This window comes from Chrysemys picta, chromosome 17 (assembly GCF_011386835.1).
Source record: "Chrysemys picta bellii isolate R12L10 chromosome 17, ASM1138683v2, whole genome shotgun sequence".
Lineage (NCBI taxonomy): Eukaryota > Metazoa > Chordata > Testudines > Emydidae > Chrysemys > Chrysemys picta.
Genome location: NC_088807.1, coordinates 382,880 through 399,134, shown reverse-complemented (window position 1 = coordinate 399,134; position 16,255 = coordinate 382,880). Strand labels below are relative to the sequence as shown.

The 16,255-nt window shown below is 46.6% G+C and overlaps 1 long non-coding RNA gene across 4 annotated transcripts in view; it reads right to left on the bottom strand.

Moving 5' to 3' along the window:
- LOC101945990 (uncharacterized) overlaps nt 1-16,255 on the bottom strand; it is a 332,752-nt gene that overhangs the window by 159,778 nt on the left and 156,719 nt on the right. For 2 of the 4 annotated variants that reach the window (XR_010593504.1, XR_010593505.1), the window contains exons 6-7: nt 15,862-15,904; nt 8,747-8,817 (exon numbers count right to left, since the gene is read on the bottom strand). This is a non-coding gene — a long non-coding RNA (uncharacterized LOC101945990). The remainder of the gene's footprint in view (nt 1-8,746; nt 8,818-15,861; nt 15,905-16,255) is intronic. The other 2 variants (XR_010593507.1, XR_010593506.1) reach the window with 1 other exon arrangement.

Here is a 16,255-nt window from a genome sequence, read left to right as displayed (position 1 = left end):
AGACAGGAGCAGTTCGGAACAAGGTACGAATTTTAGCATCCAGGCCTCTCTGCTGCTCCCCCTCTGAACTCACCCCCACCCTGTGCCAGGGGTTCCTGCCGGGACAGGGAATAGCATTGCCAGCAGCACAGTCCCTTCCCTGCATGACCCAGAGACGCTGTCTAGCTTGATACACCGGGAGTTAACTCTGCAGCTAATACCCTAAAAAGGCAAATCCAGGGCAGGGATTATTCCAATACTCCAGAGAAGAGCTTAGCCCACAGCATTTGTTAACATGATGAAGTTATGTCAGATAAGCCCTTTTGTACATGGTGTCTCTCTCATCATAAATGGTCTATTTTTAACGCCTCAATTTACATGGTGCATCCCCCACCCCCCTCCCCCCGGAGCCAAACGACTGTGCACTGCAGTAGCAGCACCGCTGTGTCCATCACAGCACCTTTAAACCAAGGATCCCAACATTAATTAAGCCTTGCTGCCAAAGATAACAGAAGGGGGGACAGAACCCAGAAGCCCTGACCTCAGCCTCGCCCCCTCCCCACTTTAACAATTAGACCCCACTCCCCTTCCCCAGCAGAGGATAAAACCCAGGAGTTCTGACTCCCAGACCCCCTGCTCTGAATATTAGATCATACTGCCCCTCCTCCATTCCACTTCTTACTACTTCCTCTTCATTCCCTTTCTTTAAATAGAAGCCATAAAATTCTGGCCCAACTGAAGCCAGAAAAGCAGTGTCTCTTCTCCACTAATTCTAGTCTCCCTTGCTTGAGCCACAGCCTGGTGACTCCCAGACTCACCAGAGCAGAGAATAACTCAGGCTTAGCGCTTTACAGCAGGAAATGATAGGCTGGGGAGATGGTGCAGGAACATTACTCAAAGTAAATGGTATTCCCTTGCTCACCAAGAGCTGCAATGTCAGAGACTGTTATTCCAAGTCTCTCCCGTGCCGCTCACTTTGCTAATTGAGATTTATGGAAATAGGAGAAGTGGGTGGGAGGAGAACGCACCAGGTGTTAAATCCCAACATGCCAGCAGCAAAGTCCATTTGAACTGGAGATAGCGCAAGGAGGAGTTATGAAAGGCAGAGACAGACTTGCCGACACCCGGCAGGAGAGAATCTACATATGTGCAATTTAGAATTCAAGTTAGGACCATAGAAATTGCTAGACTGGATCAAACAAGGCCCATCTAGTCCATTATCTAGTAGTTAGAGACTTGAGCTCTGAAGCATGAGGTTGATATTCCCTTCCAGAATTTTTGTCATTAACAGCAATTTTGGATATTCTATTATCCACACAGCTGTCCAATCACTTTTTGACTCTTACTAAATTCTCAGCCTCAGTAACATCCTGTGGCAGAGAGTTCCACAAACCAATTGTGCCTTTTATCCGTTGTGGATTTGCCACCTTTCTGTTTCAATGAACATTCTCTTGTTCTTGTGTAGTAAAACCGGGAGAATAGAAGCTCTCATTCGGCCTTCTCTGGGCCTGTCTGTATTTTATATATGTCTATCATGCTCTCTCTCTGGTAAACAATCCCTGCCTTTTCAATGTCTCTTTGTACGAGTTTTTTTCTAGACCCTGGGTTTTTCTAGTCTCTCTTCTCTGAAGCCTCACTAGAATTTTATTTGTTTCCCTGTGCTCCTCTTAGCCAGCTGGTACATCTGTCTGTTGTTTCATAGAATTTAAGGCCAGAAGGGAGCATTAGACCATCTAGTCTAACCTCCTGTATGTCTCAGGCCTTATATTTCATCCCAGTACCCCTGCACTGAGCCCAATAACTTGTATTTGGGCAAGCATATAGTTCAGAAAGACAAACAGATAGAGCGCCTTCCACTTCCTTTGCTAGTGTGTCCCAATGGTTCATCACATTCACTTGTTTTATGCCTTATTTCCAACTGAATGTGTCTGGCTTCAGCTTCCAGCCATTAGTTCTTGTTATATCTTTCTCTGGTAACTTAAAGAGCCCTTCAGTGCTAGCACTGGGGTCCTTATATACTACCATAGAACAGATTATAGTGATAGAATGCCCATTCTGTAACCCTGCCATGAGAGCAGGCAACTGGACTAGAAGACATCTTGAGGTCCCTTCCAGTCCCACACTTCTATTACTTGGGGCTTATTTTGAGGCCTTAAAATGATGCCTAGGCCTCGTGCTGGCCCCTGGTACAAGAGATGTTCACCCAGGATTAAATTTCAACAAGGTGAAGCAAAGGTTTCAGATCCTGGGACTGTCCAGTCAGAGTCTTTACTATGCATATTAGAGTAGCACTCCTGGCCCGGTGCCTTAACAAGACCATCCTCATCTATCACAGGGGTCATGGATTCCGTGATTTTATGAAACCTCCAAGACTTCTTGAAAATTCCAATAATTCAGCCCTGGGCGGTGAGCTCAGGGTTCGGCTTTAGCCCTAGGTGGCGGGGCTCAGGCTTCGGCTTTAATAAATCCATGATGTATTGTTTACTGCTCATGTCCTTTCCATGACTTTCAATAAAATTACCCTCGCCAAGAATCATAGCCTTAGTTATACTCACATACATTAACCTCGTTCCTAAAAAGGGCTTCCTTTCAGCAAGCGATAGCCAGCCTCCCTCATTAGTCACGGAGTCTAAAAGTTTGGGAAAATCCTAGCAATCAGCTAAGAAGCCAGAAAGCAAAAATGAAAGAGGTCAGCAGAGTCACTAAGCGTCTAGAGAGGCCAGAAAGAAATAGATCACCTAGTCTAACTAAAAATAGCCCTTTCAGGTCTCACTCCATCATGATGCAGCAAAGGCCACAATTTCTGCTTGGCAGGTAACGGTTGTATCTTTAGTTCCTTTTCTCTCCTGTTTAAAGGATTAGATAGCTACTTTTTTGCTTAATAAGCCAGTGGCTCCCTGGTATATTTTCCACTATAATTAAAAGGGTGTTTTATTAGCCCTGGTCTACACTTGGTGGGGGGCGGGGGGGAGAATCGATCTAAGTTACGCAACTTCAGCTACGTGAATAACTTTCCGTGGTGTCTTCACCACAGTGAGTCGACTGCTGCCGCTCCCCCGTCGACTCTGCTTGCGCCTCTCACGACGCTGGAGTACAGGAGTAGACGGGAGAGCGCTCGGAGGCCAATCTATTGCGTCTAGACTAGACACGATAAATCGATCCCCACAGGATCGATCGCTACCCACCAATCCAGAGGGTAGTGAAGACAAACCCTTAGTTATGAGAGCAGTTATGCAAGCAGTTTAAAACAACTACATAAAGCCGTCTGGTTGAGCCAGTCCATCTCTCCACCCCAAAAATTGATGCAGTGAGATTTAGCTCATGTTAGGGGCCAGGGTAGGAGAGGCATTTCTGAGACATTTGTACGCAACGGATCGCTTCAGAGGGACTTGATTTGTATTAAAATGAATGAACCATCTCCAGCATCACACACCACAAGTGCTTGGTGCTTTAAATAGGGCATGGGCAGGACTGAGCCAGCCAGCCAGTTGTGTAATGATCTGCATTAGTACAGAGTGTTTTACACACACTTTGCACTGTGTAAATGATTGTAGAAAAGCTAATGAAACAAAAGAAAACCTTGAATTCATTTTACAACACAGTTCACTGTAGGAAGGAAAATTTTACAGCTACTTACATATTAACATATTAAAAAAACCACACTTGGACAGTGAGCTAGTTATGGGGGGGGGGGGGGGGAGGGAAGAGACTGTCCTCTGTTTCTTTAACTTTATTCATGGCTTCCAATTTCTGCTGCACACAAAATGCTAGGGACGTTGCAGGGAGGATGATAGGCATATGTGTAATCAGAGAAGTTTAAGAGGCAAGTTATGGAGTTATAAACAATGACACCTGGCTACTAAATATACATGTACAGCAAGCACCTGAAGAAAACAGCAAGCCACATTTCCCACTTTGATAATTGTTCTTTCTGCTGGTAAAATCTTTTGCCTCCAGCGATAAGTAAGTCCTACTAAGTTGTTAGCAGTGAAGTGCCCATTACCTGGTCTTTTAGTTTGTTCATTATAATGGCTACGCCACCTCCCAGCCATGGCAACTGCATCGACAAAAATCTCTTCAGCATAATGCTGCTCGTTGCTGTCATTATCAGTGAATGTCCACTGTCAAGCGGCATGACTCATCTGCTAATAGACATTTAGTTACCCGAATATAATTTTATTGCAATAAAATACGTACAATGCCCTAAATTTATACAGGTCTCAACTGGACAGGGACAGGCCCATCCCCTCTTGTCCCCTTCCACTGAGAGAGTTTCTGGGTTTAGGACATCTACACCCAGGAACTCTACATCCCACAGTGCCACTATTCGTAACCCACCTGCTGGGTATAGGCCCCAAAGCAACACCCTGAAGGAGGCCACTCCTGCGTGGTCAAAGTATACAGTAGTTAGCCCCTGGCTTCTGCAACGCACAAGGCAGCTTAGCTCCTTTACTGCGTCTCAGAGCCACTAGCAGATTGAGCCACTCGGGAGTGGCCAGTTGCTCTACAATCTGCTGATGCTCCAGAACTGACACAGGAAAGCGAATGGCGGCCATTCGATCTTCACAGACCTGAAAGCAAATTCTCATTTGGGTCCGTCTGGTGCCTCGGGGGTTCACTGGTCCATTTACAGGAGTGGGGCAAAAGTTTTCTAAAATGGATGAATGCTGTATTTGAGGTGCCCAGAAGACGACAGGACTGAGCTGGGCTAGGCCTGTTGAGCCATAAGCAAGTGCTGAGCAAGTTTCCCCATCCAGCTTTGCCAATGGGCCAGCACACGACCAGATATTCTAGTCTGGATACACGTGCAGCCCTGCCCGTGCACCGCAGCTTGCCCTGCTGCTCCACTCCCCTGTGCTGCCGCCGATGCCCCTCCATCCCAACCAGCCGTCCCGCAGCAGCGCTGCCAACACCCCTGTTGTTGCAGCCCTGGACCAGTTTGGCTCTGAGATGCACAGGTGCCCACACAGGGCCACTGTTTGTTTTGTTACTTTTTGAAAAGAAAATATTATGCAATGTTAAGAAACCTGCTTTTACTGATTCCCATAACGACAGAGAGAGAGACTGTGAGCAGAACAGAAATATAATTATGTGCTGCCCACACCTGACATAAAAGGAATTAAATCAGGAGAAAGTGGCAGACAATTTCACAGGATCTCTTTATTTGTTAGCAAAGCTTTTGCAGACTGACTCGCTCACTTCAGAGATCCCCGGCAAAATGACAGCCAAATGAAGGATATGTGAAATCAGATCAGACTTTAATCATACAGAAGCCATAATGACACTTGCTTTGAAAATGACATTAATGGCAATGATATGCATAATACCTCATTACCAGCCGAGTCATCCGGAGTAAAATGACGCAGTTCCGCAGCTGATGGGGTAAATAGGCACAGGTTGATCAAACAGCATTTGGAGAAGGGAGTAGTTAATTAATTTATGTGATTTAGAATTAAGCTAAACTCCACATTTCCATGGGGGGGAGGAGTGTGAGGGAGAGTGGCAGGCATGTCCTGTGTTAAGCTTCTTAGCAAAACATCATCAGCAGAACTCCCAGTTCCAAACAGCCTGCCCACCACAGGTGTCAGCATTCACAGAATCAGTGCCTTCAGCAGCAAGAAACTTCAGCACCTGCAACTCAGTGCTAATGTGGACTAGTTAATAGATAGTGCAATATACTGATGATCAGGAGACCTGCATTCTATCCCCAGCTCAGCCACTTCCCCAGTTTGCCCTCCCACCTTCACCTGCCATGTCTATTCAGACTGTAAGCTCTTCAGGGCAGTGGGCTGTCTCCCATGGTGCATCTATGCAGCATCCGGCACAATGGTCTTCAGTGCTACTAGAATACAGGTAATAAAACCAACTCCTCCCACAGTCGCCTTCCCTTCAGCATCCAAGCACACTCATATGGTCTCTGGATTGCATACTGTACGGTCCCCAACCATCAGCACAAGTAATTGCAAAGAGCCACACCACTACACGAGGATCAGATCTCTTCCTATTAACATATTTGTATGCCAGTTCCAAGGACTAAGGAGAGACCAGGTATCAAGCTACCAAAAACACAGCATAAGTGTGTAACAGGGAACAACAGCAATAAGCACCACTCAGCCTCCAGCAGGCCAAAAGCCACAGAAAATGGATGGCACCAGGAGTGGGATTCTGTGTGATGTAGTATGATGTCTTCCAAGAATTTAAAATTGGACAGGAATAAAGTGGGGGAGAGACAGGCAACAATTCAGTCTCCCTGACTCACCACTCACCTGGTTTTAAAAAAGACAAAAACACCACCCGAGCAACGTGATGATTAGCCTGAGCTAGAGCTCTAATTGCTACGTTTTCTGCAGTTTGGGGTGGATAAAAATCAGCCCAGAAATGCCCCTCCGAACACAACGTATGTATTCCTTGCCAAACAGCTGGAATCAGAAGTGCTTTTTATTGTTTGTTTTACAGGATATTAGTGGGAGGCACAAATCAAGCCCCTTTTAATAAACGTACTCGCTGGTGCTCAAAGTGGTTAAGCTTTCATTAAAGGACTCTGGAGGGGTTCCTGCTGTGCTATCCACTGAAGTATCTCAACCACCGGGACCCTCAGAGATCTCAGCTGCCACAGAGCCACTCACAGTGGCCATGAAGAGATGGGCCTGCGTGGGCTAGTTAGAACTGCACATCAGCAAATGCGAGGCTGGCCTCTCTCATCTGCTAGATCAGGGGGTTGTGACCCCTCAGGGGGTCGCGAGGTTATTGCATGGGGAGGTCGCAAGCTGTCAGCCTCCACCCCAAACCCTGCTTCACTCCAGCATTTATAATAGTGTTAAATATAAAAGAAGAGAGTTTTTAATTCATAAGGGGGGGTGGCACTCAGAGGCTAGCTGCGTGCAAGGGGTCACTAGTATGAAAGTTAGAGAACCCCTGTGCTAGATAGTCCCACGAACAGAACCGCTATTGCAGAGAGAGGATGCAGGACTGGGACTTAAGGGCTGGGCTTTACTCCCAGCTCTGCTCCGGAACTGCTGCATGACCCTGAGCAAGTCCCTTTCCCTCGCACCCTTCGTCTAGTTAACACTATCAGCTCTTGGGGGCAGAAACTGCATCTGTGCAGCCCCAGGCACAACAGGGCCCTGATCTCAGCGCTTGTCTACACAGCGAGGTAGTGCACGGCAAGTCTGGGTGTGAACCTACCGCACACTAACTAACCGCATGGACACTGCCACAGCACAATACAGAACTTTTAGTGTGCTGTAGCAGCGTCCCCATGGAAAAAGACCGCTCAGCACGCTAGTGCACTGTAGATTCAACACCCTGGCTTGCTGCTCACTAACCTCCAGTGTAGACATGCCAACAGTTAGTACAAATAAACACCACAGACAATGGGGAGAGATCCAGAGCAGATGGCAATGGCAGGATGGGCTCAGATGAGAAAGGGGACTGTGGTGTAAAGCAAGGGGTTTTTGCTTCTGGGAGAGGCCCTTCCTTTGGGGGAGGAAAAACAAAAAACTACCTGAGCTGTAGGAACAACAGTTCCCTCTGACTTGGTGATAGTCACACGCTGGACTAAACGTTTAGCAGAAGGCCTAGGAACCATTTTAGTCCCACTGTCTGGGGAGAATTTCACCCATAATTATCACAACCCAAATCACCATACACAGCAATGTCTCCTAGATAAAGGTACCAAGATCCTCTCACACCTGCCCAATTCCTCTCGGGAAGGAAGGATTACATCCCCACAATTAATATTTTAAATTAAAAGTATAGGAATCCACTTTGTTAAACCATAACAAGATTACACCCAATGAAGTGCTCAAGTGATGTGGCAGGGATTAGGATGAAGACAAAAAATAATAAATTAAAAGTATCAGAATTTATCTGATTAAAAGCTTAAACCCTTAAATTCAGATCAAGTTAATGCAATTTTTTTAAAAACAAAAGTGTCAAGCAACAGGCTTAGAATATGGTTATTATATGGAGATCTACCTATCTCATAGAACTGGAAGGGACATTGAAAGGTCATCGAGTCCAGTCCCCTGCCTTCACAGCAGGACCAAATACCTTCATTTCAATGAAAACAAACGATGTGTTTGATTCCTAATTCAACTCATTGTGAATCAGGAGTAACTCCATTACAGTCACTAGGACCAATTCCTCAGTGTTGTAAATCAGGAATGGAGAATCCTGCCCGTTATTACATATTTGTGTGTGCATCACATGAAAACAGCCTGCCAACAAATCAGTAGAAGCCCAGTCCTCACCCTTAGACAGTTTTGCTAAAAGCTAATGCACTTGAACAGCAGACCACCTGAAAAAGTTGAACTTCTGAAAGGACAGAAGACTAGTAACATTTTCAGTAAGTCTGCAGAAATCCTTGGAGTCTTTTCTTCAGTCAGTTATGTCTTTTATAACTATTCCTCTCATTTCAGCAGAGAACAGAATTCCAGTTTCCCTGGCTCTGGATAGAGCTGGTCTCCCCACCAAAAAAGTTATCACATTCAGGTGAAAATAAGTGAAGTTCTTTTGCTATTCTCAGATGAGCTCTAGTTCTTGAGGCTGATATTTCTATGAACATGCCATGCAATCCAAAGTGCCCCAAACACTGCCTTTGGCACCCTATCATCTCAAAATCCTGATGCTCCTTTGTGGTTAAAGATGCTAGTTTTCTACACAGGAGTGCATAATGTAACCCCGGCTGTGTAAAAGTGGCCCTCTTTTGCCTGTTCATTAAAGGCAGGCTCATGAAACCAAGCCAAAACAAGAAGGTACATCTTACCTTTCCATCAGCTGCACCATCAGGACATGGCTACTACCTCAGTCTCCCCTGACAAATGGTCTTCACATTCCCTGTAGCCAAAGCAATAAAGAACAGAGCTAGTTGGAAAACAGTCCGTAAAAAGTTTTTAATAAATATTGGAGTTTGGTAGGGGAAAAAAAAACAAAACAGAAAACTTCAGTGAAAAACAAACCAACCTCCTCTTCCCATATCTCCCCGTCCCCCAGGAGCTTTGGGGTTTTCAGTTGACGTTTCGGATTGATAAAACACCACACATTTCTCATGGAAAAAACAAGAAAGTTTCAGCCATTCAGTTTCCATTTCTATTAAAAAGGCCATTTTCCACAGAAAAATAAAGTTTAGTCTGAAAATCTTCAAGCAGCTGTTAAGAGTCCAAACTAACCAGCCTTTCCTGCCACACCTGCTATCCTTGTCTTCCATTTTGAAACCGGGACCCCTAAACCAAGGCAGGTACCTTAACAGCCTGCACCAGACCAGTACTGTAATGCCCCAAGTCTTTTTCTCCTCTTGATTCACTCTCCCCAGGTCCTTCTGTGCCCTACCTCAAGCACATCCTGCATCCCTCTCAATCAGGAGTCACTGAAGAGCAGCTGAGATTTGGAGCAGGCCTTTATTAGCCTAGGCTTGTCCTTAAAGGAACAGTCCAGCCTGTGAGACCAACCAGTCTGAGAGCAGGTACACAGGAGCTAAACACACAGGTCAGCCGGCCCCAAAAGCAAAGCTTACCAGCAAGGGCCAGTATCTTTTACAATTCAGACATCAACAGCCAGCTTTATACTTCATGAAGATAAATGAGAATAGTCATTTAAAATGTGAGAATGAGATTGCATCTGGAGCCTAATTCATTTGAATAGGCCTCCTGTCATATTCGGTACAAATTATTCTCTAAATGTTTTGCTAATTTCACATGCAGACTGATCTATTTTACATTTTTACCAGGCTTTGAAATTATCAATTCCTTGTCTGGGTGCAAGTCTCTACTCAGAGAAAATTCAAGGTCTCCTGTTGCCCAGGTGAGCCAACAAAACAAAAACAGATTTACTTTTTTTTTTTTAAATCAAACCTTCATTCAAATACTTTACCACAGATGCTTCATTAGCAGCATCACCAACCCCAAGAGTTCAAGACTCCTAAGTCACCCCGCCACCCCCATAAGATTTTTTTTTTTTTTTAAATCAGGGATTTTTTTTTTAAATTCCCTTTTTGTTTCAGCCTTTTGGGAACTGCATTTTCAAGCTTTTCTTTTAAACCACATGGGCTATAAACTTCCTTTTTTTAAAGGAAAGCTCAGATTCTCATCTAATCCCATGATTCCTGGCAAAAGGGCTTTAGGAAACACACATAGTATTAGGAGATTTGTGATAAAACTGAAAGTGTTGGCAACATGGAATGAGGGTGAAATTCACCCCTGTGCAGATGGGCAGCACAAGACTTAAACGGGGGTTCAATTCCTTGTTCTGCAAGACTTCCTGGGTGACCTCTGGCAAAATAGCACTGCCCTGCCTTGCAGGGCCTTGTGAGGGTAAATGTGTTAAAGATTGTGAGGCGCTCAGGCACTGTGGTAATGGGGCCAAAGAGAGAGAAAATCCCAAATGGGGCTTGAGTGGTTCCAAGTGGTACATATCCCTTATATTGGCGCTATGCAAAAGGGTGAATTTCACCCAAAATTTCCCTTTCTACCTTTCCCACTTGGCATTAAGTTTGAAGCCTTAACAGTGAGAGGATCCCTACATAATAGGTAGAAAGTCTCAGTTTAAGAGGTCAAATTAATTCCTGGTGTAACTCTACTGATGCAGGCCATCCATATGCCTTGTACTGGCCCTCTGTGAATGTCATTCAATACATTATTTATTTCTGTTCATTTCTGAATACAGGCCAGGAGCAATCTGTCTTCTTTAAACGGCACAATAAATTAGGGAGCCTAAAGAGCCCCTTGTGTCTAAGAATTGAAGATCAGAAACCCACCTACAAAATGAAATAGCATCGGTGGGGCTGCTTTTCACACTGTGTGAATGCTGCCAGGGTATAAAGTGGACTAAAACCCAGAGCCCTGTTCTCCTTTCCCCTCTACAAGGCGCAGCCATCGACAGGGTGACAATGCTATCAAGTCACACTGGCTATGTTCTACACTTGCTTTTGCACGGATGCAAGCGACAACATGACATGCAGGAGCCATAGAGAACCAGGCGCCGCTTCTCCATCTAGGTTCATCCATGACACATGCGTTCCTGTGGGACAACACTCTAGAGGAAAATGGGTAAATGCAGAGACAAGGGGATGGAACAAACTCAGGGGAGATTAGACTAATCCAGAATCTGGCCATTTTCAGGACATACTCCAAGACTTTCCCTCAAATCCCTGCTCCCACTCCAAAAGTCACCTTTAGCAGAGAAATTGTATGGCAGGCCACGAATGCTCACGAAACTGGGGGTTGGGGTGCAGGAGGGGGTGAGGGCTTTGGCTGGGGGTGCAGGTTCTGGGGTGGACCGAGGGGTTAAGGGGTGCAGGAGGGTGCTCAGGGCTGGGACCGAGGGGTTAAGAGGGTGGTGGGGGATCAGGACTGGGGCAGAGGTGCAGGAGGGGGTAGGCTCCGGGTGGCGCTTACCTCAAGCAGCTCCCGGAAACAGCGGCATGTCCTCCCTCCGGTTCCTATGCCGGCCAACAAACCCTATGGTTGCCTCTACGCATAGGAGGCGGAGGGGGGTTGTGCCGCTGCTTCCGGGAACCCTGGCATGCACAGAGCGGGGCAAGCCCTTGATCCTGCTCCCCGGCTGGAGTTCGAGGACCGGATTAAAATGTCTGAAGGGCCGGATGCGGCCCCCGGGCCGTAGTTTGCTCACCTCTGTGTTAAGGGGAAGCAAGTCAGGCACCCTGGAGCATTTTTGCTGATCTGATTTCCTTTTACTGTTGGATGTTTCATCACTTGAAACAGGTGAGAGTAACAATGTACAGCCAAGAAAAACATTGTTCCACTCTGACTTTACTGCCTCTCTTGATTACAGTTTCATATCTGCTTGAAGTCATCTAGTAATGCAGGCTGCACGGCCCAGTGGCTAAGAGATTGATTCATAGATTCCAAGGCCCGAAGGGACCATTGTGATCATCTAGTCTGACTTCCTTTATTGCACAGGACGGAGAACTGCCCCCAAATAATTCCTAGAGCTTTTCTTTTAGAAAAAAAATCCAATCTGGATTTTAATATTGTCACTGATGGAGAATCCACCATGCCCTTTGGTAAGTTGTTCCAATGGTTAATTACTCTTATTGTTAAAAATGAATGCCTGGTCGTCAGGATTGCTAGGTTCTATTCCCAATTCCAATACGGACCTACTCTGTGAGCTTTGCCAAGTCATGTCTCTGCCTATATCTTAATTTCCCCACGTTTAAAAGGACAATAAAGATACAGATCCTTGTTTGTACAGCACTGAGATCGATGGATGACAAGCACTAAGATTTTGTCCACACTCAACCTCCTCTAGCATTTAGTTAGCTCTCATGCCATTGCATGGACAGCACAGAGGCCCCTGACCATGTTATGTGCCTCCAGGATATTCTGTCCTGAGCCAAGTTTGGGGTGTTATGGGCAGGGCTTTGGAGCTGTGCTCTGGCTCCACTCCAGCTCCAGGCAAAAACCTGCAGCTCCATTGCTCCAGAGCTGCTCCGCGCTCCAGCTCCGGGCTCCGCTCCAAAGCCCTGGTTATGGGGTAGGATACCTGTGAGGGACAGGGGTCTGTTGATACTGCCCAGCTATAGTGTTTTAGGCCTTCCAGGGGGTCTTTTCCATCTTGCTTTTACTGGATCTCAGTCAAAGATGATTCGTGCAGGGAAGTTGATAGGCTGTTCAGAGCAGATGACTACACCCCCTTAGTGAGCAATGGGGACTGCTCGAGAGAAAAGGACCTCTTCAGTTAGACAATAGATCCCATCATGTGACATGAATTCATACTATTTCATATTTTCGATCATTCAAAGATGATAGGGTTACCATATTTCAACAATCAAAAAAGAGGATGGGAGGAGCCCCACCCCCGTCCTGCCCTAGACCCACCCCTGCCCCTTCCACTCCCTCCCACTTCCCGCTCCCCTCAGAACCCCAAACCGTCCCCCCCACTCCTTGTCCCCTGACTGCCCCCTCCTGAGACCTTCCCCCCCATCCTAACTGGCCCCCTAGGACCCTACCCCCTACCTGTCCCCTGACTGCCCCAACCCTTATCCACACCCCCACCCCCAGACAGACACCTGGGACTCCCACACCCCATCCAACCACTCCCCCCCCCCGACAGCCCCCCCCCCAGAACTCCCGCTTTGTCTCTTGACTTATCAGGATGCTCAGTTTGCAAAAGATGCCCCTGATAAGATACCCCATTACCGATGATACTTTCGCAGCATGGGCTTAAAGTTCTCTCTTGATGCTGCCTGAGTTATTGGCCATAGACTCAAGGTAGGAGAAATGACCGACTGCCCTAGCATGGATGTAGTTATGCTAGTATAAAAGTGCTTATACCAGTCTAACTTAACCAAATACCGGGACTAAGCTATACTATTACAAGGCACTTCTATATCAGTATAGCTGTGTCCACGCTAGGGGTTGTACTGGTACTGATAGACTATGGGTAAAAATAATCACACCCTTAACTGACAGGCATACTGGTACAAAATCCATATGCAGATCAGACTTAAGTGGTGACAGTGACATGTACCCCAATGCACAGGGTCAGCACAAGACCCATGCAGCACTCAAGCTTCCAAAAAATGGGTGTGAATTGCAACCTCCCATACTACACCTGGGGAGTGGGGTTCTCATGACTCTTGCTAACAAAGTGTAAAGATGTCAATTAAAGGGAGCTGTGATTACTGCAAAGTGCAATTAAAAAAATTAAGCTCCAGCTCAGTTTGTATTCAAGGCTTATATTAGTGTTTGGTATAAACACTAATTATTTTGTTTACTCTGGGATGATGGTGTAATTAGGACTAGGGAGAGCTCATGCCCTGGGCTCAGCAGGGTGCAGAAGAGTTGGCAGTGGCAAGAGAAAGCTGTGCAGGTGAGCTCAGCTGCTTTCCCCAGACACACAAACACACTGTCCTCCAGGAATTGGGGCTGCAGCAGGAAGAGTGGCACATCAATGGAGTTGCTCACTCCTGGATCCCAATTACAGCTGGCTTGGGTAATTAATTAGTGCTCTCAGATCAAGTGGTGTCCCACAGTCCATCCTACAGGGAAGCAGGAGAGACTCAAGGCTCCATGCAGCAAGGAAAATAAAGACTGGTTAGATCAGGTTTCTCCTTTCAGCTGTCTCCCTGGTTCCTCTGTCACAGGGTCACTGTACCTTTTCTGCCCAGATGCACAGCCCTTTCCACAGGGCAATTGGACAAGTGATTAGAGCATGAGTAGGCAAACCTGTACTCATTTTAATCTAGCTAACGCAGCTGAAAACAGCAGCAAAAACACAGAGGCACAGACCCCAAGGCAGGCTGTGTAAGCCCACCCAGAACCCTGGTGTGACTTCACATTGCTAGTGGGTCCCTGACACCATATCTTCAGGAAAAAGAACAGGAGTACTTGTGGCACCTTAGAGACTCACAAATTTAGTACTCCTGTTCTTTTTGCGGATACAGACTAACACGGCTGCTACTCTGAAACATATCTTCAGGGTAATTTCTAGCCACGCTAGCTAGAGTAAAGCTAGCAGGGAGAAAGCTATCCAACCTCCAGCTATGGTGTAGATATCCCCTCCATTTCTTTCCCTGCTGCAGCCAAGGGAACCCCACACAAAGGGGTTTTTAAAATGAAAATCTCCCTTTCCAGGGCCTGGCTTAGTCATATAGGTTTACAAGAAGTGACCCTCCTTCACCTGTGTATCCAGGCTCCCCAGGTCTTCCTAGTTCAGGCTCCACAGTCATCTTTGTCTCTAGACTTCAGCACCTCTCTATGGGCCTTGTTGCTGTCCCACCTCTCCCCAAGTTCATACAGGACTCTGAACTACTGTTTTCCTCCAGTTACTCTCCTGCCCTTTTCTACACAGCCCACACACACTCCTCCCAACCCCTAGCTTTTTCCCAGACTAGAGTAAAAGCTCTGTCTTACATAGTATCAGAGGGGTAGCCGTGTTAGTCTGGATCTGTAAAAGCAGCAAAGGTGCCACAGTGCTCTTTGCTTGTCTTACATAGTTCCACGGGAGCCTCAGTCACCTGACCCCTTAAGTGCTGCACCTGACAATTAAAATTCCCAATGCTCCCACCTTAAAGGGGCCACATCCCAGTAAGACATCAGTCCCCAAACTATGGAGCATGCGGCAGGGCCCAGGCCAGCCCTCACAGGGGGTGGGAAGCGAACGCGTGCCACCCAGCTCCACTCCAGCCCCAGCCCCACCCCCACCCCTTCCTGTGGCCTGACTTCTGGCTCTGGCCCCACTCCTGACCACTGCTCCAGTCCCAGAGCCTGCCCTAGCCGCAGCCCCAGCCCAGGTTCCCAGAGGTGCATGGACAGATTACATTTGGGTAAGGGGGGGGGGCATCACATAAAAAGTTTGGGAACCACTTTTCATACATTTATCTTCACAGCACCCCTGTACTATTATTCCCATTTTACAGATGGGCAACTGAGGCAGGGAGACAGTTTGCAGGATGGGGCTATCAACAGCACTGAGTGACCGCTTGTAGGGCTGAACTAAGTGACTTGCCTAACGTCTCACAGGAAGTCTGTAACAGAGCAGGCAATGAACCTGGGTCTCCCAGCTTAATAACCTGACCGTTGGACCCCGCTTGCTCACCAAAGCTGTTATATAGAAGTTCTTAGTATCCTCAGGCAGAGCTTGCTTCTCCGCAATCCCCAGCATTGTGGTATTTTGGGGGGTTTGGTGTGTGTTTTTTTGTTTGTTTTTTGCTGCTGCTTGTCACTCATTGCTCTGACTGAATTTGCTTTTGTAAGTAAAAGCAGTATGAGAATAAGACATCAGAAATAGAGAGCTGTTTAAAAATAGCCTGGGAAAAAAGAGTCAGCATCAGGCAGTGAAACGCCAGCGAGACAGTCTAACAAGCTTTGTTCCTGACCCTTTTTACATATCTATCAGAAAATCAACAGTCAGTCTTCTCACCCACAAGCAGTTCTCCTGCAGCAGATGTGGCTCCATTTGAGATCTGCAAACAGAGGGAAAGTAGGTCAGCCTTCCTCAGAGCTCCATCCCCTAAATTGCATTGCTGGAATCTTGGAAATGCAAAGGTCATTAGCATTCCTGTTCTAAGCAGCTGAAACATTAAAGGCTAATTCTGCATCATTACAGAATACGGAGGAGGCTGCCTCTGCCATGCAGAATGGTTCACAAAGAAACCACCAAGTTTCCTGTGGAGATTAACTACGTCTAGTGCCCCAAGCCATAAAGCGAAAATGTGATAAAGCTTGTAATAATGTTGTCAATAAGGGTAAATGCTGGTTTTAGTCCCTGTGTTTCTTATTGGCCATGACTGCATCCCCGAAGCACTAAACTGGGC